Source organism: Crocuta crocuta, unplaced genomic scaffold (genome assembly GCF_008692635.1).
Source record: "Crocuta crocuta isolate KB4526 unplaced genomic scaffold, BGI_CrCroc_1.0 scaffold282, whole genome shotgun sequence".
Classification (NCBI taxonomy): domain Eukaryota; kingdom Metazoa; phylum Chordata; class Mammalia; order Carnivora; family Hyaenidae; genus Crocuta; species Crocuta crocuta.
This window is the reverse complement of record NW_027529174.1, coordinates 4,235,711-4,261,922: the sequence shown is the minus strand read 5'-3', so window position 1 is coordinate 4,261,922 and position 26,212 is coordinate 4,235,711. Positions and strand designations below refer to the sequence as shown.

Genomic DNA, 26,212 nt, shown 5'->3' with positions numbered 1-26,212 from the left:
ATGACCNAAAAAAAAAAAAAAAAAGAAAAAAAAAAAGAAATGATGGTTTATTGACTGCATTCACCCTCCATTGCCTCCCTGGAGCTTCTGGGGTTGGGCCGGTGTCAGGCTCACAAAGACACCAATGTCTAGGACCAGGTCACCAGCTGTTTAATTTCTTTAATTACTGGTAAGATGAATTAGTTTTCATTTATGCATTGTCCATTTATTTTTCTTTCACTAACTTGCTATTCATCTCCTTAGCCCATTTTTCTATTGTGTCATTCGTTTTTTTCTTCATAAGAACCCTTTATAGGTAAATGATATTTTATCAGATTTTAATCAAATTGTGTATTTCTTCAAAGTTTATCATTTGACCTTTAACTTTTTTCAAATGTTCATTTATCTTTTTGGGGGGGTAGGGGCAGAGAGAGAGGGAAAGAGAGCATCCCAAGCAGGCTCCACACCGCCAAGGCAGGGTTCGACTGGAGACTCGAATCCATGAACCATGAGATCATGACCTCAGCCAAAATCAAGAGTTGATGCTCAACCGAGTCACCCAGATGTCCCTGACCTTTAACTTTTTAGTAGTGTTTTGTCATATACTCAAAAAGAGTTTCAGATTAAAAAAAAAAAAAAGATTTCTGCCTTGGAATCATGATTACAAAGTTCTTCTGTCTCTGAGGGAAGATGGTGGCTTTTCGACAATGCTTCATCAGACCTCCTTGGCTATGCTTTATATATTTTTGTCCAAAAAGAACAGAGGCAATGAATAGATCGATGGGATTTATATTACAGTGGAATAAAATCTTATATATTTTGTTTACTGGAGTTGGTTTGCTTTGGCTAATTTATTGCAGAGCATGAAAAGTCCAGTGAAGGCCCCAAATACACGTGATGTCCAAAGGCATGCTGCCTCTTTGTTTGAAAGCTCATTCATTTGGAACCCTATATCTTTAAGGGAACTCTGAGCAGACACATTCACCTTCCCTCAAGCTCCTTCCTCCTTGAGTGCCTGACCTGTTAAATATGAATTTGTTAAACCAGTTGAAATGACCACCTCTAAAGAAGAGCCAAAGGGAGAGCCTCTTTGTTAAGACAATGTCTCCCAGAGAATTGCTCAGGTACAATCCATGGGGGTGGGACTGGATGGAGTGGCATAGTCCTCTACTCAGGATGACCTTAAATATTCTTCAAAACCTTTATAAAACCAGACTCAAATCTGAAGAAACAACTGACTTCTCTGAATTTCATGGTGGGCACATGTGCATTGCATATGTAAAGTTCATTTTATCAAAAGGGGATTATTTCTTACAACACAATAATAGCCAACAGGAAAATCTGACCAACATGATCTAGAAATCCACTCTGTTATTTGACCTAAGTCTCAGCATCTAGAATGCGTCTCAGTTTTGTGCCTGCCCAGCACCCATTCTCTCTTCTTGGGTTGATGGAACTTTGGTTTTCCTTTGAGGAATCTTACTGCCCTCACTCCCCACATACATGATTTGAAAATAGAGGTGCTGAGCCCATTCCATGGCACCACGTAGGCATAGGAGTCAGACCTAGACAATCAGAGTGTTTCATTCCCCTTGGCTGCAGTGACTGGTTCAAGGACAAGCACGTGACTCCAGCTGACCAGTAAAATTCAATGCCTAGACTTTTCATTGATATTAATGGGGAAGAGATGTGTTCTTTTCCCTAGTGATGCTGAGCAGACATGTTGTGAGCCTGGACCTTGGTCGCCACCTTGTCCTATCACGGGAGGAGCCTGTCTGAATGAAACCTGCCTGCTCAGAGGAAAGCAGACCTAAGAAACAGAAGGGGGCTGAGTCCTAACTACTACAGTGAGCCTCTAGACATACACATGCCTGAAATTGGAATCCCCCTAAAATGTTTTTTGAGTCAACCCCCTTTTCTGCTTGCCTTCAGATGAGATGACATTTTTTGTCACCTGAGCATTATATCTCAGTAATAAGAAAATGACAGCTTCTTCTTTTTCTTTCTCTCTTTCTTTCTTTCTTGAAATGGGTCTGGAGCAATGGTTCTCAAACTTTAGTGACATTACAAATACTTGGATGACTCTGTTTTTTTTTATTTTTCAGAGAGGGTGAGCAGGGGAGGGGCGGAGAGAGAGAAGAGACAGAGAATCCCAAGCAGGCTCTGAGCTGTCAGTGCAGAGCCCGAAGTGGTGCTCAAACTCACTAACCTGAGTGGAAATCAAGAGTTGAAGGCTTAACCCACTGAGCCACCAGGATGCCCCAGAAAATAGAAGCTTCTTAATAGCTCTCTACACCTAGGCAATGAAGCCTAGTGTGAAAGAAGTATCAGTCTGGGAGTCTGGATTGTAGCCCTACCTTCACTAACTACTTTCAAATCCTTGGGCTACTCACTTCATTCATGGGCTCACTTTTTCCACTGGTGAAAGAGGTTGTTGGAATAGAGAAACCCTAAATGTATCTTCTAAGGCCATAAGATTTAGCTCTGTGGTAACACTGTGTCCATACTTCAAGTTATCCTGAGGTTCTGTCTCTAACTGCTACCTCCACACCCAGTGACAGATGATGGTGATTCATTTAAAAGTTTAAAATCAAGTCAGAAGGACCACATATTCTCTAAGGGATTAGCAGGTAGAGCAAGACTGTCTCTAAGCCATTGCTAGGATATACATTCCCCTGGCAGTGTGTTAATGAGGCAATATAGTAACACGTTAACTATTATAACTATTGTATAGATTAGTAATAAATATTTTGTTTTAAAAAGGTTTTACTGCTCCAGTTTTGCTGAGCTAAAGTAAACAAAGATCCTGGTGTGTCAACAGATGACACAAGTGTTCAGAAGTGATGCCGTCTGCTCCGGGCAGAGGAACAGAGAAGGCGGGAAGAAAAGCTGGCCACACCCCCAAAAGCCTTAGTCATATCTCCACTATTTACTTGGGTGAATTAGCAATGCTTGGAACTTCAGACATAGTCACGGAATGATCTTGGAGAGATACAAATAAAGCTATGTAATTCCTCTGCTTCCAGTCTCTCATTGATTCCCTAGTCCCTTGAAAACTAAGTCCAAACCGCCCAGTGAGGTATAAAAGCTCTTTGGGATGTAAGCTTGGCTTTTAATTCCATCCTGCAGCCTCATCTCCTGCCATTCCTCTCGATCTTCCTAACCTACATTAATAGGTTAATGGACATGAAACACTTAGCATACTTACTAGTGTTTAGTGCCTATAAATGTTGGCTATCATTACAGCACAGTAGTGATACAGTTACCCAAAGATGCATCACTGGTCCTGGGCCTGTTTGCCCTGAATCCAGCCCCACGCTTTCCCTGCTCTGTTTTCCCCCCTCCTGACTGACCCCTGCAGGCACCATTGTTTCAGATGTCCAGCTGGTTGGCTCAAGCTGGTGGGAGGCACTGGTAAAATAATGGAGGCTAGAAGAAGGGAGAAGCCAGGGCATTTCTCTTCTTGCTGCCTCGGGGACTTCTGCAGAAGTAACTATGTGTCTTCTGTAGTCCCACCTCTCCCCACACAGGCCCACTGTGGTCTCAGCTCTGGGTTTTGGCCCTTCTTGTTCCCTCTAGCAGAGGTGACAGTGGCTTCCTGCCGATGACCGTTTCTGCCTTGCCTCCTCATCCCAGGTTGAGCTTCCAGCATCTCTCTCGGCCACATAGCCATGCCCCTGCTTTACATTCCCTCTGTTGTAGAAACTCCAAGAGATGTCTGTTTTCCCAGAGAGACCATGACTGATTCACACAGCCTGCTCTGCTTGTGCTGTTTCTTCCTACTCAACCTCAAGGCCAGCTCTCAGTCATCCTTAGAGACCTGGTGGTACCAGCACTATCCCTATCCCCGTTCTTCCACCCACTTCTTCCTGACCAGTGAATCAGGTCTCCCTCTCCTACACATCTCTCGCATAAAGAGTGGTTTCTTTTTAGCAACAACCACAGACTTAATTGTCTTGAAAGCAAGTACACAGTCATATTCAACATGGAACCTCAAATCTACTATATAGAAGATGTGTTTACGGAATGAACGGCTACATACATAACTAAAGAAACACTTCAAATCCAGATAAAAAGAATTGTAAGCTATAATATCTCCTTTTTTCTTATGAGCAGAACCCTAGTTCTGTTTGGAACAGCAGCATTCCCAGACCTAGGAAGTACTTGCTTTTCCAGCCTCCCTTGCAGCTCAAGGGGTCTATCCATTGAAACAAGTGGAAGACTGCTGGGAAGGTTTCTGGGAAAGCTTTTCTTTTCTCTCCTTTTTTCTTGTCTTTCCTTTTCTTTTTTAAAGTTTATTTATTTATGTATTTTGAGAGAGAGAGAGAAAGAGCACAAGCAGGGGAGGGGCAGAGAGAGACGGAGAGAGAGAATCCCAAGCAGACTCCACACTATCAGCACAGAGGCTGATGCCAGGCTCAAACTAAATGAACCGTGAGATCATGACCTGAGCCAAAACCTAGGGCCTGACACTTAACTGACTGAGTCACCCAGGCTCCCCTTTGCTTTTCTAATAGAGGGACAGGCCACAACCTCATACCACATTACCCCCCCCCCACTCTGCTTTTTCTGTGCCTTGAGTGTTTGTGTGTTATCTAGGGCACACATGAAATAAATGCATCCTTGATGGATAGAATCTGCCATTTGGGGATAATCTATTGTTGTTCCCTTTTATCACACCAGATAAAGTATGGTGCTCACAATTAGATTATCCAGTACCTGTGGCTAATGTTGGGAGTCCAAAGAAAAAATAGGATGATGGATGTGATGGTTAATTTTAGGTTTCAACTTGGCTAGGCTATTTGGTCAAAACACCAGTATAGATGTTTCTGTGGAGGTATTTTTAGAAGATATTAACATTTACATCAGTAGGGTTTAAGTAAAGCAGATCACCCTCCAGAATGCAGGTGGTCCTCATCCAATCAGTTGAAGGTCTTAAGAGAAAGAGACTGAAGTTTCCCAACAAAGAGAGAATTCTGCTTCCAGACTGTCTTTGGGCTTGAACTACAGGCTGAATTCTGCACGGGTTTCTAGCCTGTGGTCTGCCTTCCAGATTCTGAATTTGCCAGCCCCCACAACTGTGTGAGCCATTTCCTTAAAATCTCTCTCTCTCTCTCTCTCTCTCTCTCTCTCACACACACACACACACACACACACACACACCATAGTCTATTGGTTTTGTTGCTCTGAAGAAACACGACAAATATATTGGGTATAAAGAAACTCAGGGAAAGAATGACCTTTTAGTGGGAAACAATGATCCCTTGAAATGCACACCATAGTGAAAACCATTAGGAATTATCATTCCAAATTTTGTTGAGGCTGTTTATAATCTTTTTCCTTGTTGAGATTTTGGATACAGACAAACCTGATCGAGGCACCATTTCTCTTTTATAGCCTAAATTCCTTCCAGGCTCAATTTAATCAATCTGTAGCATCCTTCTTTCCCCCTCTGTGAGGTTGTATCCCACGGCCAGCGCCTTCCCAGACCAGTTTTCTACCACATGCAGATGGAAGCCTCCTGTCCCTGGGGTTCCCATTCATGATCTCATTCTATCAACCTAAGAGCTTCTTTGTTGTTGTCGGGGTCAAAACTACAGGCCTGTCTTCTGCTGCTTGGAGTGAAAAGTTATGAGATGAGGAGAACCTGTCAACAGGAGTAAATTATTGATGGAGTCAGATTTTAGCATTTTAACTTCTGAGGGTATTCTTGGGTTGGACTGCTGAGAAATGACAGCATTTCTGAGTAATGGGATGAAAGCCATATTGAAGCACAGATGTTAGTCTGGTTCTCACCTGCTCTTCACCGGCGGCTGAATGGTCTGGAACAGGCTGGCTTTGGGCAGCATCAGGCAGTATGGGACTGTGACTCAGACTTCCAGGTCCTACTTCCTGTCCTGCAGCCAGCGAGTCTCTGTGATGGGTCCCTTCTCTCTGCGGCCACCACTGCCCTATCCACCTCTCCTGACAGAGAGAGAATGAGAGCTAGAGAGAGAGAGAATGAGAGAGAAGACAAACCCTTTCCCTCTTAGAACCTCTCAAAGCCTCATTTATGCAGATGAGCAAGCTAATTAGACAAACTCCAAGTTTCTTCAAGCCTTCAACCAGCAGGGGTTGGTACACTGGGGCCCTTAAGCCAAGTCCAGTCCACATAGTCCTCGTAAGTTAAAAATTTTTAAAAGAAGGGGCACCTGGGTAGCTCAGTCAGTTAAGTGTCCGACTTCAGCTCAGGTCATGATCTCACGGGTCGTGAGTTCAAGCCCGGCATCTGGCTCTGTGCTGACAGCTCAGAGCCTAGAGCCTGCTTCAGATTCTTTGTCTCCCTTTCTCTATGCCCCTTCCACACTTGGGCTCGCTCTCTCTCAAAACTAAACATTTAAATTTTTTTTTAACTTTAAAAAGAAGAATATACAACAGAGACCACGTGTAACCTACAAAGCCTATAGTATTTACTCTCTGGTCCTCAGCAGGTAGTTTGCTGACCCCTCTGGATTCTAGAGAAGTAAAGCCCTTCCAGTGGAGTGTTGGAGGAGGAGGGTAGGGAGGAATTTTGTGCTCGGAGGCTTGGGCCAACTCTGTTTAAACACAAACAAAAAAGAAACAAAGAGAAGTCCTTGAAAATTTGGGATTGAACAATTTGTGACAGGAAACGGATGTATTGTTGATATTTTCTATGACCGGAAATGCCTAGTGCCTTTATTGTCACAGATTCTGTTGAAAATTAAGCACTGTGTCTACGAATACTATAAATTTATCTTCTACTAAGTACTTCCAAAACACATTCCTTGCATTTATCCTACATACTCTCCACAGAAACTCGAAGAGGTAGACATAGTTACTCGCCCCATTTTGTGGATAAGTAAAACAAGTCTTATGATCAAATTGGTCCAGGATACACAGCTGGTTAGAGAAAAAACCTGGACTCAAATTCATGATTGACAGCAACATGCAACCACCACCTTGCATTGCTCTCCAGTTCTGAGAAACATGGTGTGGCAGGTTTTCTTTCTACAACCCACTGGAAGGTTCTTGGTTCTTGGGCAAGCATACCCATGTTTCTCTGCCCTTCTGTTTCCCATTCTCCAGTCCCAGTCCTCTCCAGCCTACTTCCTCTCCTAACTTTGGCCCCACTGTGGGGGAGGAGAGAGGCCCAAGCAGTGGAGTCATTTAGCTGCATTATGCAATCTTATAATATATCCCAGTCCTTCAGGAAGTCTGACAAACTGGAATATGTGTTTAGATTTCTAAACTCAGAGACATTTCAGAGCAAAGAGGGTCTGGCTGTGTCCTCCAGATGGCTCCAAATGGTTTTACTCTTCTGTGTACCGTAGGTTTGCAGCTGCCACTGGACTAGAGCTGTTTATAGAGCCTATGAAGGGGAATGTGCAGGGAATGTCAATGTTGTGGGCCTGCTTCTTTCTTCCTTACAAAGGGAGAACAGCCTGGCCCTCAAGTTTCTATGTGAGAACATACCCGTTTGGGCTAAGAAGAATTGAAGAGTGGCAAAAGATTGATGTCTCAGCCCTGTACAATGCAAGTAAGCCTGAGATGCAGTGTGCCAGTGAGTATGTATTAGTCCTCTGTGGCTGCTATAGCAGATGACCACAAACTGGATGGCTTACCACAACAGAAATGTATTCTCTCACAGTTCTAGAGAGAAATACAAAAGCCCAAAGTCAAGGCATCAGCAGGGCCACACTCCCGCTGGAGGCTCTAGGGAACAATCTGGTCGTTGCCTCCTTCAGCTTCTGGTGGCTGTGAGCTTCCTTGTTTTGTGGTTGCATCGTTGTGTCTCTGCCTTGGTAGTCACATTGCCTCCTCCTCTTTCGTCTTTCTTCTTCTCTGTGTGTCTCTTATAGGGACCCTTGGCACTGGATTGAGGACCCATCCAGATAATCCAAGATGATCTCTCAAGATCCTTAACTTAATCACATCTCTTTTTCCAAATAAGGGATATTCACATGTTCTACAGATTAGGACATGGACATATCTTTTTGAGTCCATTATTCGGCCTATTGCAGGTACTAACATGAGAGAGAGAGAGAGAGAGAGAGAGAGAGAGAGAAGGAGAGAACCTAGGGCATGGAAGGAACCAGTCACCTCCCCAAAGATTCTGGCATCTGTCCAACCAGCGCTAGCTCCTAATCACATGTTTTGGTCATGGGGAAATGCAACATTTTCAATTTGCAATTAGTGGTGAGTATCACAGAGACAGCGACTTAAACAGCATAGGTGTTTATGTTTATCACATAATGAGAAGTTACAGAATAGACAGTTTAAGACTATTATGTTGTTCTGTCACCTTCTGAGCCCCAAGTACCACCTATTCTTCTGTTCCTTGTCTCTCCATCCAGCCTTGCTCCAAGGCTTCCAACGTTAAGGCCAATGCATGGCTCAACAAGGCTGCTGAAGCATCTGCCATCACATCTATATTTCAGGCAGGAAGAAGGAGGAAGAATACAAAGTGCAGAGTAGTGTTTGCTTGTTGAGTCAGCTCAATTAGAGAGCTTCAGAGAGGGTACACCCAGTGCTTACTTCTCATTGTCCAGAACAAGATAACCCATAGCTGCAAGGGAAGCTAGGAAATATAGGGGTGTGTGCACACATATGTATGTTTAAGCTGGGCACACTGCTATATTAAATAAAATAAAGTGTCAATTAGCAAGGAGGAGGGAGAGAACAGACATTGGGTAGGCCACCAGAGCTCTCCACCATGGGAGCCATGTAAGGTCATGTAAGTCCTGGCACTCATGTGGCCAGTGCAGAGAACCCTGTCACCTCCTCTACCTTGTAACAATGATAAAAGTAGCTAACATTTGCTGAGTGCCCATCGTGTGCCAGACCCTGAACTTGGTTCGTTCTTGGTTCATTAAACCTTACAACATCCTTCTGAGGTTCGTACTATTCCTTCCCTGTGCCTGAACATCGTGTCCACTTTCCCACATCCATGCTTTTCTACTCACCAGTTCTTTTCTCTGGAATTTTCTCCCTTCTCTCTGTTCGTCCTAAATTTAAGCTGCTTCCCCTAAGACCCGGATCAAGAGTCCCCTCATCATGAGGCCTTCTTTCCCAGGATGCTGTTGCTATCAGTTCTCCCTCCCCCCTCCCTTTTCCTGTCTCTTCTTCTCTCCCTACCCATCAATTCTCAGTACTTCTTTTCTGTACCACTCACTTGGCCTTGAGTTGTCTCATGTTTGTCTTTTGGGCCCACATTAAGCTGTCTATATTTTAGGCTGTAAGTGTTCTGAAGACTAGTAGTGCATCTCATACTTGCTGTGTTTCCTGAGTCCCCTGAAACCCCTATCCCTCCATGCCCCCCTCTCTCCCTAGCCCAGCATGCAGCCACTGTGCTTTAGAGCACTGGTTTGGTAAGTTAGGACTCACTGAAGGGCTCTCATACACATGTTGCATGTGATGTTCATGCTACAATCCTGTTTATGTAGCCAAGATGCAGCGCATAAGGGAAGGGAAGTGGTCACATCGAGTAGGAGCAGGTGCAATGTATCTTGATGAGGCTCCTCATTTGTTCCTGGGGTCCCTTACAATGCACAGCTGCTGGCTGCTCTCTGCAGATAGGACTGTGCCAGAGTTGAGAAAACAGCCCAGACCTCTCTCTCCCACTGTCCTTTTAGCCTCAGGCTCATCCCACCCCCAGGAAGAGCTTACACTAACAATCTGTGTACTTGCATTTGTGGAACTGTTTACAAGCTCTCCTGGATCTGACCTGGACTTGGCAGCAGTGAGTCCAGATCCTCATCTGCAGGGAGAAGGCAGTTGCCCGGTGGCCCCTGGACAATATCTCTGCCTTCAGCTCTCCAGCATTCCTGAGAACCCAATTTCCTGAATTTGCCCAGGTGGCTGACATTTCTGCAGCTCACTATCACCCAGGAAAAGGACTCCCTCCCAGTGGAGCTCAAGGTGCCTTAAGAAAGACATGAGGCCAAGGGTAGAGCATGGCCAAGCACACTGAGCTTCCTCAGCCCTTCTGATGCTGGCTGCGAAAGGCAAAGTTTTATGCCCATGGTGGGCTTGCTGCATCTCCCTACCTTTGCTTTCTGCCCCGGGCTAACCTGGCTTCACCAATCAGTATGGGCAGGAACCCGTCGTTCATTGTATGTACTTGTTGAACCCATAATTCAAAGTGGCATCAGCTCCACTGTGAGCGACTGCATTTAACAGATTGCAAACCCCAAATCCTGTTTCACGCAGTCTTATAAGGATAAGAAGCAGAGCTCATGTTAACCTGAAATATTCCTGGAGATATTTGCTTATATCCAAATGCTCCTGTTATTTAAACTAGAACCAGCAGCTAAAAAATACCGACACAAGACTGAGCTCATGAATTAGCTGTGTGTTCATGTCCATAAATGGGATGAGCTCCTGGTGGGTGAGTCAATGACTGTCTCCTGGACACAACAGTGTCTCGGGCATGCATCTAGGCCCTGGGTCTCAGGGGCATCTTAGACCACCTCCTCTTCTTTGGATGCTCCCTCAGCTCCACACTCCGTTACCAAGTGCCTTAGAGCATCCCTTTGCAGAATCCATCCTGTCTTCCCACCCCCATCATGACCACCTTTCCAGGGAAAGCATGCACCTGCTCACACCTGGACGGCGGCAGGACCTAGAGACAATACTGCAATTTGTCTTCACTCTACCTTCAAGTCCCCACATGCTTACACCTTCCCCTGCTCTGCTCCCATCCTCTTCTCAGCTCCCTCTTGGCTCTGCCCAATCTCTGCTCTCTGTCTCTGTCTCTCTCTCTCAAGAATAAGTTACATAAATGCACAGCTCTTACAGGTGGAATGCAGTCAGTTTTTGCACAGGTATGCACTCGTGCTATCGCCACCCAGTCAACACGTGGAACACATCCAGCCCCCCTGCAGGCTGTTTCATGGTCTTTCCCAGCTAGTACCCTCCTCACCAGTAACCACTACTCTGACCTCTTTTACCACAGATTCGTTGTGTCTATTTTTGAACTTCATATAAATGCAGTCATACGGTCAGAACTCTTTTGTGCCTGAACCATTTCACTATTGCACTTCCTTCCCTCAGCGTTGTGTCTGATGTTCATCCATGTTGTTCCTAACATACCAGTATTTCACTTGTTCTTTGCTGCCAAGCATTACACTGTATGAGTGGATCCACCATGATGTATTGAACTGCTCCCCTGTTGGGGGGGGGGCACTTGAGCCCCACCTTTGGGGCAATTGCAAATAAAGCTGCTGTGCATGCTCTGGTCCAGCTCTTCCTGTCCTCTTCACCCATCCCTTTCCTTCTCCCTTTGCTTCTCCCCTCAGCCTGAACACAGGGCCAGGGTCTCCCAGCCTTCTTCCCTCTCGCTTACAGAGCAGGCATGTCTCCTCCACTGGAACTGGTGATCAGGTGTCCCCTAGGATGCTTTGCCCTCCCATCTGTCTGCAGACCCAACCCTGCCTCCCAAACCCACTGCTAATATCATTAATATGACCTCCTCCATTGCCTCAGCTGGAAGTAGGCTCCGCTCCTCCCTCTGAGCCCCTGCTGCTTATCTTCAGAGCTGCTCTGGTGGCATTTACTGTCTGTCTGCCTGGCATTAGTGTTCCTCAGAAGTTCGGCATTATTGTTCCTTGGAAGTTCATCCCATTAGATGCCTGGGTCAGAAGTGTCTGGGGCTATGACCTGTGCCTGAGTCATCTCTGATTTGTCCCTCCACCTCGCACTGTGGCTGACGCTGACAAGGCTTGTGATTACATGAATAATATTATCTACTTATTATTTGCTATTAATAAATTATTACGTGATTTATTCATCAATAACAAAGTAATAGTTTATTAATATAAATCACTTCCTAACTCTACATATATTATGAATATTCTACCTCTGAAACACATCTGAAAAGTTTAAAGCTTTTAAATGTTAAAGAACAAGATGCGAGGAAGTTGTGTGTGTGTGTGTGTGTGTGTGTGTATGCGGTTGTCAGAACTGTCAGGTTAGCGTGGCCTTGAGTTGGCATGCATGTCAGTCCTCTGCCAGTGCAGGGGCCATTTGGGGCCACTCGGGCCACAAGAGGCCAGGCTATTCCCAAGCACTCAGATGGTTTCAGAGATTCTTTAGCCTTGAGTCTACCTTACTGAGCACTGGAATACTTAGCAGAGAGCAGAAAGAAGCATTCAGTGGGCATTCAACAGACCTTGGTGGCTGACAGAAGCTAACTCAGCCTTGCAGAATTTCCTTGTGATGCCTCACAGTCTATTTTTTATCCCAATATTTTCACTACCTGATGACAGCTGGTTTTTCTATTTGATTTCTGTCTGTGTGCACCAGGGTGTGATCAAAAAGAACCAACTCTATCCTCCAATTTTCCTCTTAGTCTTGAAATGCAACCAATCTAACCAAACCCACAATTTACCAAAAGTTAGGTGGGTATGACATCACTTTTGGATAGCAAACACTCAAGTTCTGTCACCATAGGATAAGCCTGGAGGACTCTGCTTCCAGCCAGGGAAGGGAAGCCTTGGAGGGGAACACAGCCTTCTTTGTAACCCCTACTTCCCAGGCTTGTCCCTCCATGAGATCTCCTTAAGGGGTGAGCTTCAGAATGACCCTCTCCTGTCCAGTGAACCTCTCCAAAGGGCAACATTTTAAATTGGCCAGAACTAACATTTCAGAAGAAATACTGGTTCAGTGACTTCTTCATCTCAAATTTGAATCCAAAAACATTATTTATCTAATGGTCTGGATATCAAACTTGGGTTTTATCCTCAAGGAGGGTAGATAAGATATCCAAAATCTGCTTGAGAGACAGTTTCCAAAATGAGACTTGTCCCTATGAATCACTGACGTTTCTGGCAGAGAGGGGAAAAGAGATGGTTGACTTTTTAAAAATATATGGACTTTATTTTTTAGAGCAGCTTTAGTCAATGTTGAGCAGAAAGTACAAAGCTCCCATTTATCCCCTTCTCCCCCCCCGCCCCCCNCTTCTTGCTCCCAAACATGCGTGGCCTCCATTGTCATCAACATCCCCCACCAGAGTGGTATTTTTGTTATAATTAGGGTGCCAATGTGGTACATGATAATCACCAAATCTGTAGTTTACGTTAAAGCTCACTGTTGATGGTACACATTCTATAGGTTTGGACAAACGCATAATGACACGTATTCACCATTATAGTAGTTGTAATGCCCTGAACATTCTCTGCTATCTACTCACCCCTCCTTCCCCCATCACCTGGCAATCCCTGATCTTTGTGGGCTATCTCCATAGTTTTGTCTTTTCCAGAATGTCATATTGTTGGAATCACTCAATATTTGGCCTTTTTCAGATTAGCTTCTTCCACTTAGTAATATGCACTTAAGACTCCTCCATGTCTTTTTGTGGTTGGATAGCTCATTTCTGTTAGAGCTGAATACTATTCCATCATCTGATTTAGCAGTGTGTTTATCCCTTACCTACTAAAGCACATCTTGGTAGCCTCCAAACACAGGTATCCCTGCTTTCCAAAAGCTTTTCTTTTATGAAAGACCTACATTAGTACCTGTTTTCACTAACCAAAAGAAATCTGGAGAATTTTCACTTTTACCAAAAAAAGGCAAAAAGTAAAAATAGGGTTCAGCATTTGTTTTGGGGTTAGAAGATATAGAGGCAGCTGTACATTAAGCAGTGGGAGTGGCACCCCCAAGCTCCTTCCCTGGGAACTACACTGAGCATCTCAGCATCAAGCCGCCATAGCTTTGAGCTGTGTCTGATAGAACATCTGGGCTCTATCTCCATTTATTCTGTGCATCCATTAGCAACATGTGTCCTAGGGTATCAGAAGAGCCTAAGAGATGTTATTTTTGGGGGTCTGGGAATGCTTAAAAATTTTACATGCAAACTAATGATAATTGCTTCCTTGATTTATGCCATTTGAGCTTATGAAAGCTTTCATAGAAATACTCTACTTTTGCATAGTGGGGGGAACCCATATTGGCAATTACCAAAAAAAAAACTGCAATAAATACCTGTGTACAAGTTTTTTTGTGGACATAAGTTTTCAACTCACGTGAGTAAAATAAAGGTGATTGTGTTTTGAAACAACCTGACAAATACCATGTCTGACTCCCACTACATAAACAAAGCTTCACTACAATTTGAAGGATTCTCTAGCCTGCGGAGATTGTTCTAGGTGCCAGAGGGGAGGAGACAGAGAAGATAAAGGTGTTTCTGCCCTTATTTCACGGTAAGGAAGTAAAGGTCAACATGCAAAATCACTGAGAAACATGGCAGCATGTAATATGTGCTAAAATAGAAACTTAACAATGGAGTAGAGGTAGTTAAAAAGCTGTAACAAAGCACACCCATTAACAACAGAAAGAGAAAGAATAAGAAACAGCGGGACCTCGGCTGAAAGTTACTTCCTGTTTCCACAGTATTCGGATTTACACTTTAAGAGAATTCTGCGTCCTTATGTTCTCCTGCCTCTCTCAGTGTCTCCCCCTCCCTGTCAGTCTCCTCAGCTCAGTGGACACAGTCAGTCCCTAAAACAGCACCAGAAAAGAGTGGAAATGGCCTGCTGTCCCAACTCACATGGAGGAGGGAAATGAACCTATGTTTAGAATTGAATGTATTGCCTTCTGTACTGGGCTGGATCATGGTCCCAAAAAGATGTCCCCGTGTCCTAATCCCTAGAACCTGTGAATGCTGCCTTATTTGGAAAATGCTGAAATGTAATTGAGTGAAGGATCTTGAGAGGAGATCATCCTGGATGATGGGTCTTAAGTCCAGTGACAAGTGTCCCTATAAGAGACAGAGGAGAAGACAGTCAGAAGGGGAGGAGGCCGTGTGACCACAGACGCAGAGGTGCAGTGATGCAGCCATGAGTCAAGCTAAGCCCACGGCCACCAGAAGCTGGAAGAGGCAAAGACCAGACTGTTCCCTAGAGCCTCCAGAGGGAGTGTGGCCCTGTGGACACCTTGACTTTGGGTTCTGTATTTCTCTCCAGAACTGTGAGAGAACACATTTCTGCTGTTTTAAGCCACCCAGTGGGAGGTAATTTGTTTTAGCAGCCACAGGAAACTAATCCTCTGAAGGATATTTTTACATTAACAAAAACACTGATTGACCATAATTGTATTAGACACTGTCAGTCTTTTGGGTCATCCAGCATCTGAATCTCATCCCTATGCTTAGTAATGTATCAGATACATCATGTGTGACATAGCTTCATCTACGTACACTTATTCAGTCTGTGAGAACCTAGCCTATCACCTTTTGCTGAAGACCTGGGTAAGTTCTGGAAGTTACCTGCACTATGTCCTCCCATTAACTGAAAACTCCTTGAAACCACTCCCCATAATGTGGGGTACTAGGAGCACAAAGGTACTAGATGTGCATTTAGTATTGTTTGATCATAAAAAAGAAAGTCTAAATGATCCCCATGAATTAAGAAGTCCAATGACACTTTTAGAATTATAAATTCCTGGAATGCTTGGATGGCTCAGTTGGCTAAGTATCCAGCTCTTGATTTTGGCTTAGGTTATGGTCTCATAGTTCATGAAATCAAGCTGCAGGCAGACTGACCTTTCCAATGTGTAAATGTAATGAATCTTAAACATTTTATTTTATTTTATTTTATGTTTTTTTATTTATTTCTAGGAGAGAGAGAGAGACAGTGTGAGCAGGGGAGGGTCAGAGAGAAAGGGAGTCACAGACTGAAACAGGCTCCAGGCTCTGAGCTGGCAGTCAGCACAGAGCCCGACGCGGGGTTCGAACCCACGAACCGCGAGATCATGACCTAAGCGAAAGTCGGACGCTTAACCGACTAAGCCACCCAGGCGCCCCGAATCTTAAACATTTTAATGGTCTCTCCAGTATATAAAGGCCAGAGTTGAAAACCACTTGGAAGAGACAAAACATGGAAGGACTTCACAATCTGGTTTCAAACTTCCTTTAAGTTTCATCTGTAATCTTTCCATTCTCAGTCCCTATCTTTTACCAGAGGTCTCCCATACCACAGCCACCCTCAAATTCTGTAGGCCTCACAGGCACCATGTTCTTTCAGGCTTCAACTCAAGTCAAATTGGAATACTCACTAGTGCCCGGCACACTAGTCTGCTTACGTCATGTCCCCAAGGGTCCACCGCCATGTCTGGGGAAGCTTCATATAGCACATAGGCCATCTGTCTAATCCATTCCTTGAATCTTTTGTGAAGCCTTTCTCAATTCTCCCAAGAATAAGTGAATCCCACTAAGAAAGTACTGTTAGCATCCACCATTCCCCGAGACGGGAGAAAATGTGGTGACCCAGATGGCCGTCACTGGCCTGGACTTCTCTTACTAAAGTTCATTGTGGCAGTCTGCCATTAGCGGGTGGCGGTGCCTCAGTAGGTGAGTTCCTGCAGACTGGCTGCAGACTGAAGCCCGGCAGCCCTGCCATTCTTGGGGGAATGGGGGAAACCTCACACCAGCTACTGCCAGAGAGGAAATGAGGACTTTCTATATGGCCCCACTTCATGCAAAATGGTTTAAAACGGGGTCTATTTTAAATGGACCATCTGGTATAAATTCACATACTAAAAAGGAATAAATACCAAATCATCTCCTGTCCTCAGAACATCAAAGCGGTGCTGCTAGTCTTTTCTTCTACCCCTAGATAATGTAAATACCAAAGCCAAGTTCTTTTGTTCTCCTTCCTCAGGAATCTTCAGACCAGGAGGCCTCATTATAAGTCTAGGAAAGAGCAATTTTTACATGATACTTTGAAATATTATTTTTATAAGTGGATTACTCTTTTTTCTTGTACATTGTGACCATTTGCTTACTTGACACTCACTGGAAATTAAACCTGATAATATCAGTGTAATGTGCAAATATCAAATACTTAAGAACTCTTTGGTATTTGTGCTTCGCATGAGTTTTCTACAGCCTGTTTCTCTACCACACGGTAAACAGGAAATACCTCTTAAATTTCCTCAAAACTCAACCATGAAAAAAACAGGGGTACATTGGGCAATCAAGAGCTTATTTTCTTGTTTGACCTTCATAAAAAGTTGTTTGCCACAGTTGGTGTCTTTTCCCTTGGGGAATCATCTCTTGAAACCAGGAAAAATCTCAGCTCTCGAGGAGAGCAAGAGAGAAGTCAGATGGCATCTCATTCTATTTTCTACATACCCAACTACATTTTGTACGGCAGCCTTGATCAAAACACTTAGGTTACCATCTTAGTTTCTCCGGGGCAAACAGTCCTCTGATGAACCGCCATTCATTCTACTTTTATTTCAAGCACTTTCTATAATCCCTCTAACATGGAAGGACAAACAAGAAGTGCATTCCTTGGGGCAACTGGGTGACTCAGTCATTTGGGCATCTGACCACTGATTTTGGCTCAGGTCATAATCTCATGGTTCATGGGATGGAGCCCTGCATCAGGCAGTGCATCTGCACTGTCAGTGCAGAACCTGCTTAGGATTCTCTCTCTCTTTCCCCTCTCTCTCTCTCTCTGCCACCTCAAAATAAATAAATACAAATTTAAAAAAGAGAAGTGTATCCTTCAGTTTCTGGTCAGACATAAAACTATTTATTCCTCAAACATTCATGTTCTGATTCACCAGCTTTAGAGGCAAAAGAAACGCCACTCTTCCCTCCCAGCCTGAAAGAATCTTGCAGAACTTTGGGTCATGGGGAAATTGAAGAACTCTTCCATTATAGCCCAGAATTGTTGATGTCACCAAAATATCTCAAGTAAATGTCAAGCTTTTCCAACTGAACTGAGAGACACTTAAAAGGGGCATTTAGGTGGAACATGGTAGGAAGCGGTAAATAGCTTTAGGGAAGAGGCAGGGTTATCTTGGATTTATAGGTCTTGCAAATATTTATGCAAGGTGCTAAAAAGTAGCATCTCTCCTTCTTAAAATTATTGGCCAATGTGGGCTTATGCCTTTACTGTGTAAGTAAATATTGCTGCAGCATTCTAAACAGATTTATTAGGCCTGTCACCAGCAGCCAAATATTTATGTAAGCTCCATGAGTTGAAAAGGTAGTTTAAGGAGACTATTTTAACCACAGCTTTATAAATGTTTTAGGTAACATCCTGTCTCTTTGAAACTGTCCCACCTAACCATATCATCATATTTATAACAGAAAGACAACATGTTCAAAGTGATGCATTATTTCCTGCTGTCCAAACTTAGGCTTCTGTCTTTTCATCACAGCCAAACAGAAAAAAAGAAATTATTTCAGAGAGATTCTTTTATGCAATACTTGGAAGAAGCCACTGCAAATGTTACTGGCAAGAGGGGGAGCGGGGTGGTGGTGGAGAGAAAATGTAACTGTCACTGCAGATGTCATTATAAGTAATTTTTAATACTGTGATTAGGCCTTGCTTAGAATACACAGATATATTTAATAGCTATATTCATTTTTCAGTCTACTTTGCTTTTGAAGTCCTCAATAACTATTAATGAAGTTTGGTCGCCAAGTCTGGTCTAGTTACCAGAACACACCTTGTGGGGGGGGTGTGTGAGTGTGTGTGAGTGTGTGTGTGTTTGGCTAGCTGAATGAATTCTAGGCTTTGCCCAGCTCCGGTCAGTCTCAGTTGTTTGTGGTCCTTTTGGTCACACCATCAAGACTATGATATATCAGTCAGGACTCTATCAGTTGCAAGTGGAAGAAACCAAACTCATACTAGCTTAAACACAGACCATGCATTGGCTTACACAGTGAGAAGGAAGGGACAGGAAATACATCTTCAGGCACAGTTAGATTCAGGTGCTCAGAGTTGTTGCTAAAATCCTTTGCTTGCATTCCTTTGTATTGACTTCACTCTAAGGCAGGCTTTAGCTATTGTGGTGGCCAAGATAAGAACCAGCAGCTCCAGACTTTTTTCTACCAGCTTAGCAAACTGCAGACAGAGATGTGGTCCAGACTGAGAAATGTGGCTCTTCACAAGACTCGCAATGACTTCATGTGCCTTCCTTTGGAACCAGAGCTGGCCAATGACCGTTGGGGTCAGCTATGATATAAAGATATTGACTGAAAGAAGGGAAGGTGTGATTACCAGAAGCAAATCAAAGTGACATAGCCAAAGAAAATGAATGACTACTGAATGATCAAAAATAATTGATCCCCTTACAGTTAGGCACAACCACAAAAGGCTCATTTTCAGAATCTAAAGATGACATGAAAATATATGTGCTGAGAAGCTACTTGCAAAGCCAATAGTCAGTGACATAGCCAAGACTTTACTTCATGTAGAAACTAAGAGGATATGGGAGATCACAAAAATAATTCATTTGTGTAGAAGTTTACTAAATTCCCATCACTAGAAAGTTCACCACCTCTGACCATGTTTAATAGCATCCTAGTACTGATTAGCTTAATTGTAAAGTTAGGACTAAGACCGTTTCTCCCACACATGGACCCATTTCATTTGAGGTGCTTATGAAAATGCAGATTCCTAAAGCCAAGTTCTCTTTGTCATACCATCTGGGATAGACTACCTACATTTTCATACATTCTCCAGGAGATTTTTTTAATGTTTTAAAACATTTATTTTTTTTTTTTTTGAGAGAGAGAGAAAGAGGGTGCACGTGAGAGCAAGTAGGGGAGAGGCAGAGAGAGAAGACGACACAGAATCCAAAACAGACTCTAAGCTCTGAGCTCTTAGCATAAGGCCTGATGCAGAATTCAAACTCAGCAACCATGAGATCATGACTCGAGCCAAAGTCAGATGTTGAACCAACTGAACCACCCAGGTGCCCCATATTGTCCAGGAATATGGCTTACATGGTAAAACCCAAGTATTTTAGACTATGGGGGATATATTTCCATACAATTTCATTTGATATTTGCTTGTCACCTGATTAGTTAACATCTTCTTGATGTTCTGTGCTCAAAAATAATAGCCCATGGTATGACTGAAGTACAGGGAGAGTATTTTAGAAAATGGAATTAGTGTGGTAAATTGGATTTACCTCTACAGTCACATCCTTGCCTTGACTTCATATTGGTGAAGAATACTTCCCTGCCTATTTGAGTTTGCTCATATATCTACTTTGGCCAATAAAATGTGAACAGGTGTAACACATACAATTCTCAGTCTAGGCCTGAAGAGACCTTTAGTATCTCCACCTGCCCTTTTGTACTTTTGCCAAAGCCCTGAGAGGAGCTTCCCCTACATAATTGCCACCTTTCATTCTGGGCCCCCAAGTGAACACATTTGGCTCAGAACACATTTAAGAAGAGAGCCCCCCAAAGAAGTCCAGCTGGACCCAGAGCCTGAAGCAGAGCTTCCCAAGCCAAGCCAAGCCCTGATCAGTGAAGCTCACTGATAGGTTTATGAGAGAAAGTTGTGGTTGTTCTAAGTCGTGAAGTTTGGGGATGGTTTACTACACAGCACTGTTGGAGTAACAGCCCCTAACCAGTACAGCTAGGGGCTCCAAATACCTCTGGAGGATTTATTTGGTTTGTTTGGGGTTGACTCCCCGCCTGGATTGAAGAGAGCAATTTGGAGAGTAAGCAGTTGCAATTTCACTAGGAAGGATCTTTCAGGGTGATAGGTGGTCCTCGTTTTGTGGGAATCCAGAGGAAATGAAGAGGAAACCTGAGTTCATGGTCAGTATCATCGTCATCGACAATAAAAATGAGGGCACCAACCATACACCAAGTGCCATGAGGGAATGCGGTATCCAGTAGGGCCAGTGCTCTGGAAAAGTGATGATCCCACTACAGGATGACACCTTATTAGAAATTCCATCTGAACGTACTGACTCAGAGCGGCCAGATCTCTCTCCTCCCCGCATGCTCATTGAGAAATGAGATCCTCACAGGAGATAAAATTCTCCCTGATTCTACTCACCACCCTAGTCTTCACACTCGATAAGATTCATCAAAGAAGCTTCTAGGAAGTCAGAAGTTGAGTGGACTGACTTATGGTTATGGAGCCTGAGTAGTCCATCCTCATAGCTTCCGGAGTTTCAGGAGAGTAAAACTGAAATCTCACTTGATGTAAGAGCTGTGATCAAAATCCATTTCCTCCCTCACACCTCTGTTCTTACTCTCTGTTTGAGACTACTCCTCGAAACCACCGATATGATATGCAGAGTTCAGTGCAAAAGGAAAATTTAGGGCCCCTTCAAAAATTGCTCAGAATTTCAAGACAGTGACTGTAAAATACAAAAGTGGGTGTGGACCCTTCTGAGCATGTGACCCACTGAGGCCACACAGGTCTTACACCCGGGAAGCTTCCTGAAGAGTAGCTCCCATAACGATGCCTTCCATAGACTTCCGTTCAGCAAACACTCGTGGTGCCAACCATCTCCAAACTGCCCATGAGGCAAAGTGGGTAAGGCAAGGGAAGGCCAACCCCAGGAAGAAATCTGCTGCCTCCTCCTGCCCAACCAACTCCTTGGGGCTGAAAGACGACAGTGAGCACAGCAGTGACCGGGAACCGTTCTGAAATCCCAGCACCCCTCCAGCTGGGCCTTTCCTCACAGTCATTCCAAAAATATTTGTCTGTGAGCCCCCCGAAGTGCTTCAAATGCAGTTCAGACGTGCCGTGCATTGAGCCCTCACAGCTGTATTGCTGGGTTACATAAGAGGAGCACAGTATTTGTTCCTCTGTGCCCAAGGTCCTGCCCAGGACACGGGGCAGCACAGAAACGCTGGTGTCACTCTCTGCCAAGGTAAGACAATTGTCCTGATGCTGCAGCAACTCCAGGGGCTCCTGGACTCCGTGACTGCTCAGGACGTGCAGACATTTGGCAAACAGACCTTCCTTTGAAGTTCAGGCAAAACTGGGCAAACTTTCCTGCCTGGGAACATGTGGCTGTCAGTTGGAAGAAGGGTAGAGTGGAGGCCCCTCCTCTCCTTCCCCCAAAGTTGAGGACTTAGTACTTCTTTTTCTACAGTGAATAGCTTCTGCTTGCTATTCATGCAGACCTCTACAGGCAGATGTACTCCTTTATCATCCTTGAAAACCTCAGTGCAATGCATAAGGTCAAGGTGAAGGAGCCCACTCTGTGTGCCCCTGATTTCTCTTGAAAGAAATAGGAAAGGAGAGGATTTGGCTGAAGGTGGATATAATCTAGTCAGTGGTTCTCAAAGCGAGGTCCCCAGACCAGCAGCATGGGTAACCCAGAAACCCATTAGAAATGCAAATTTCAGGCTCCATCCCAGATCTGTTAAATCAGAAGCTCCCAGGAGGTGAACAAGTAATCTTTTATTTTATTTTATTTTACAAATAGTTTATTGTCAAGTTGGTTTCCATATAACACCCAGTGCTCATCCCCACAAGTGCCCTCCTCCATGCCCATCACCCTCCTTCACCTCCTCCCCATACCCATCAGTCCTCAGTTTGTTCTCAACATTAAAGAGTCTCTCATGGTTTTGCCTCCCTCCCTCTTCCCCCCACTTCCCCCCTTCTTCTCCCCCACGGTCCTCCATTAAGTTCCTCCCAATTCTCCTATACGTGCAAACATATGGTAGCTGTTCTTCTCTGCCTGACTTATTTCGCTCAGCATAACACCCTCAAGTTCCATCCATGTTGCTACACATGGCCAGATTTCATTCTTTCTCATTGCCATGTAGTATTCCATCGTATAGATATACCACATCTTCTTGATCCATTCATCAGTTCATGGACACCTAGGCTCTTTCCATGTTTTGGCTATTGTTGAGAGTGCTGCTATGAACATTGGGGTACATGTACCCCTATGCATCAGCTCTCCTTCACCCTTTGAAGCCCACCCAGGTTTTGGTATTTTGTTACAGCAGCCTGAGCTAAGACAACCAAGGGTCCCTAAAATAACGCTACAGGGTCTTGGTGGGACACAATCAGGATTGGTATGTCCATAGTCGGCATCTTTATCAACTTCACATGTATCATACACACAAGTGTGCTGGGCTTTCGGCATCTGTGACCAGGCAAGCTGACACAGAACCACAACACAGTGGTGTAACTGAAGACCTCAACCATCTTCTGGTTATTTAGGAGAGCTGACTGCACATCGTTAGAGCTTGGAGTTGAGGCCACTGGCTGGCTGATGAACTCTCAAGTGTAGGTGGTGTGCTACATGAGGGGCAAGTTTTTTGCTACCACCACAAGGGTCTCTGGCCCAATGAGTGGAGTTTGGTAGTAATTCTTGCTACAAGTAAAAAAAACACATATATAGACTGGCAGCTGACATTTTATTGAGAACTTGCTGTGTGCCAGGCCCTGTTCTGAACACTATGGGTTATTCTCCTTACTGAACAGAAAAGGAAATGGGAATGCGTATCAGTCAATGCTTATCTTGTTTGGTCTAGGTCGTACAACTAGTAACTGAAGGTGCCAGAATCAAACTCAGGCAGTTTGATTCCAGAGTCTGGGTCCTTCATAACCATAACTGTACCGCCTCTCAAACGCAAGCTGAAATACAGTTTGGCTGCAGAGAGAAATGGGCCCTGAGTCCTCCTGCCTCAGCCACCAATAGAAACCTGATCTGAAAGAAGCTACAGAAGTTCATCTAGTTTGGCCCTCAACCACAACATGGAAAAGGTGTTATTATCAATAGATGAAATAAGCAAGGATCTTAAGTTAAAAAAAAATTCTCACCCAAGTTTATTTAACCAGTAAGCAGTGACTGAATCACCAAGCAAACTGAATGTATGTGTTCAGTTTGGTGGGGGTCTGCTGGGCCATAAGCCAGAACATGCCCAGGTGGCTTTGTGGGGCCTCCTCACTGAGCTCAGTTTGTCCCACCCCAGGCTGGAGCCATGGTTCTTTGCGAGCCTGGCTCTGCCATGCAGAACTCCCAGGGCCTGGCATGTTGCTGGTGCTAACATGATGGCATAGTCCAAGGGGCAGCTGGGAGGCCTCTTTCTATACACATCCAGCCCCTGCCCATGGCTCCAGGCAGCTGGACACAAGATGGCTGGCAACTGCCCATTGGACCACCCACCACCAGATAGAAGATTTTTACGGAAATGGCTCTTACGGACATGGGTGGATTATGGAAACCCCTGCACTGAGGGGCCAGGTCAGAAATGAACCAAAGGGCTAGCCCTCATCAGGACTGTGTGTGTAGGGCATCTAAGCCAGATCCTTCTCTTGTTCAACATGAAGAGAAAAGGCTGATGAGGACTCTACAGTGGGGTCCTTAAAGCAACCTGCTAGAGAAAATGATCTGTGTTCCCTGGAATTTGGGGAGGCTGATAGTCCCATCTAAGATGTGTAAACATGACTGTGGAGTAGAGTGGCAGCTTGCCTGAGAGTGGCTGGAGCTTGCTGAGTTTGGGATGGGGAGGGCAAGGATGCACGCATGTTTCCCAAGCCGAATGTGGCCCCCTAAGGAAAGGAGCTGCTGGTAGGTCATCTCTCAAGGGATCCTGCACAAGGAAGCCTCTTGGAGGGTCCAACAGAGAATGAACCAGAAGCCAGAAACTGGGGTGGGGGGCAATTGCAGCCAGTCAAAGGAGATATTGCCTCGAAGGAGCCTCAGATACAAGATCCTCAGTGCTGAGGGCCCCAAGAAACCCAGAGAAAGAGGAGGCTTTGGGGCATGCAGCATGCTGAGGCCTTCAATGTTAACCTGCAGTGACAACTTTGCTGTCGTTCCCTAATTCACTTGACTTCCCACGCGACACACATGCCCCATTCTGACCCTGAGAGCAAAACAACACCTGGAAGAGGATGAGGAGATGCAACGAGGAAGGGAGAAAAAAAAAGGCAATGTCCTTTTCACTGCAGGCACTTGGCCCAAGCAGGTCAGAGCTGGAGGGGGAGGAAAAGTTCTCACTGGGTTCAGAGTTTTAATGCTGGGCAGGACTGGACTTTAAGATCTGAAGTTAACCAAAAGAAAGCTATTGGATCTTCCTGAGATTGCACCCAACAGGCAGCAAAGAATAATTCAAGCCTCAGACTATCTGATAGAAAATGGTAAGAAAAGAAAAGGTTGACCCTAGTTAGAATTTCTGTTGTTCAATTCATTCAATTCATATTCATACACTGCACACACAGACACATAACTCTCCTTGCATATATGTTCATAAGTGTAAGGCAGACTGGCACTACATGATTCTAAGATGGTACATTATAATAGTTGTAGAAGCAAGTCAGGTCTACAAAGGATGAAGCAAATGCCAAGGATACTTCTTGGATCTTCAGAGAGAGAACATGACCATATGTCAAGGATTTATCATTAAAATGTCAACACGATGATATTGTAATAACAATGTCTGGTGACAGATGGTAGCTACACTTTGGGGAGCATAGGATGATGTACAAAGATGTTGAATCACTATTGTTGTGCACCTGAAACTAATGTATCATTTTGTGTCAACTGTACTTAAATTGATTTGAAAAGTTTTTTTTAAGTCAACACATGGCAAATATACAGAAAGTGATGGGGAGAGCATGGTACTTGGGAATAAATGGCCAGGCTGAAAACTCAATATAGTCAGTACAGGGCCAAGTGTCTATTTTGCAAGTCATTTCATTACTTTTAGTGGATATTTTGTGGGTGCTCACAATGTCCTTGGGACCATCGGAATATATATGTGTTCTTTTCAAATAATAAGAATTTACATCACCTAAGTGGAATTTCTTATACTCTTAACTCATAAAATATAATCAGGTTGCCTTCTTTTATGTTTATTTATTTTGGGGGGGGGGAGACCTAGAGGGGGATGGTTACAGAGGCTCTGAAGTGGCCTCTGTGCTGAGAGCCTGAGGCAGGGATCAAACTCACAAACTGTGAGATCATGACCTGAGCCAAAGTCTGATGCTTAACCCACTGAGCCACCCAGGCACCACATCAGGGTGCCTTCTTTTAAAAGACCTACCCTTCACACAGAACATTTTGTGTAGACATAGAACTTTCTAATAGAATTTTCTAATAGAATCTCTAGTTGACAAAGTGGAAAGATATCTGTAATAGAAGAATATCCATGTCATTATCTATTGAGGAAAAGTAGAAGAGTAGATTTGCAGTGGGTGGTGGACTGTCCTTCACTCTATTTAGGGATCACCTTGGAGAAATTTTAGCAACCAACTCTTAAAATACTTCATACATTTTAGGTTAAACATTTTTAAATTGTACACAGTCTTAGAAGAAAGGAAAAACTATCAACTGAACAGTATCTCAAACTTAGTAATAATACATAACCTTATATATTATTGAAGGTACAAACTAAGAGACCCCAACTAAAAAACAAAGCCTTAAATAAAATGGAAATTAATTTCTAATGTAAAAGTCCAAAGCAAAGCAGGGGTTTGTGGATGCAGATGGTTCTGATCCA

General features: G+C 44.1%; 1 non-coding gene across 1 annotated transcript; it reads left to right on the top strand.

Annotated features, from left to right (window-relative positions):
- Positions 1-22,933: 22,933 nt before the first annotated feature.
- Positions 22,934-23,087, top strand: LOC144226423 (small nucleolar RNA SNORA62/SNORA6 family). The gene has a single exon (XR_013333635.1). It is a non-coding gene; the product is annotated as a small nucleolar RNA SNORA62/SNORA6 family (small nucleolar RNA).
- Positions 23,088-26,212: the final 3,125 nt, after the last annotated feature.